At 55.6% G+C, this 746-nt stretch overlaps 1 protein-coding gene across 1 annotated transcript in view; it reads left to right on the forward strand.

Annotated features, from left to right (window-relative positions):
• The window catches only part of LOC119589342 (protein Wnt-16-like), a 50,713-nt gene that overhangs the window by 1,244 nt on the left and 48,723 nt on the right, over window positions 1-746 (forward strand). The window lies entirely within an intron of this gene.

Below are 746 nucleotides of genomic sequence, written 5' to 3' on the forward strand. Positions count from 1 at the left end.
TAAGTCTTTCCATCCGTACCCCCCCACCCACCCACCATCTCGTCATGATTTTATACCCCTCTTTCTCCTCTTTCCCTGCCCCTTCTTTACTACCCCTTCCATTCCCCCACCTTTCCTTATTCTACCGCCCCCCCTCTACCCCTCTCCTTCCTCTTTTCTTCCCCTTTCCTTTCCTCCTCCCCGTCTTCCTCTCCCCTCTTCCCCATCCTCCTCCCTCTACCCCATCTTCCTCCCTCCTCTTCCCCCTTTTCCTCCCCCCTCTTCCCCATCTTCCTCCTCCTCCTTCCCCTTCTCCTCTCCCCCTCCCCATCCTCCTCCCTTTCCCCCCTTCGCCTCCCTCCTCTCATTCCGGAATCTCCCGTGATTTTATCTGAGCGGCCACGAGGCGGCTAAGAACTCCCTCACACGCCGCATTGCCCTCGGTTTGGGGGGTTGGGGGAGGAGGAGGAGGAGGGGAAGGAAGGAAGGAGGGAGGAGGAGGAGGAGGAGGGGAAGGAAGGAAAGAGGGAGGAGAGAAGGGAGGAAAGAAGGGAGGAGAGAAGGGAAGGAAAGAGGGGGAGAGAAGGGAGGAAAGGAGAGAAGGGAGGAAGGGAGGAGAGGGAAAGGGGGAGGAGGGAGGAGGTGGAGAGTTGGGAAAGAAAAAAAAATAGTTGGTAGAATGGAAACAGAAAGAAGAGACGTAGAGAAATGATTTGAGGAGAGCAGGTAGCAGGGGGAATAAAAACACGAGAAAAGTACATTAACGA

The sequence above is a fragment of the Penaeus monodon genome, chromosome 25 (assembly GCF_015228065.2).
Source record: "Penaeus monodon isolate SGIC_2016 chromosome 25, NSTDA_Pmon_1, whole genome shotgun sequence".
Taxonomy (NCBI): domain Eukaryota; kingdom Metazoa; phylum Arthropoda; class Malacostraca; order Decapoda; family Penaeidae; genus Penaeus; species Penaeus monodon.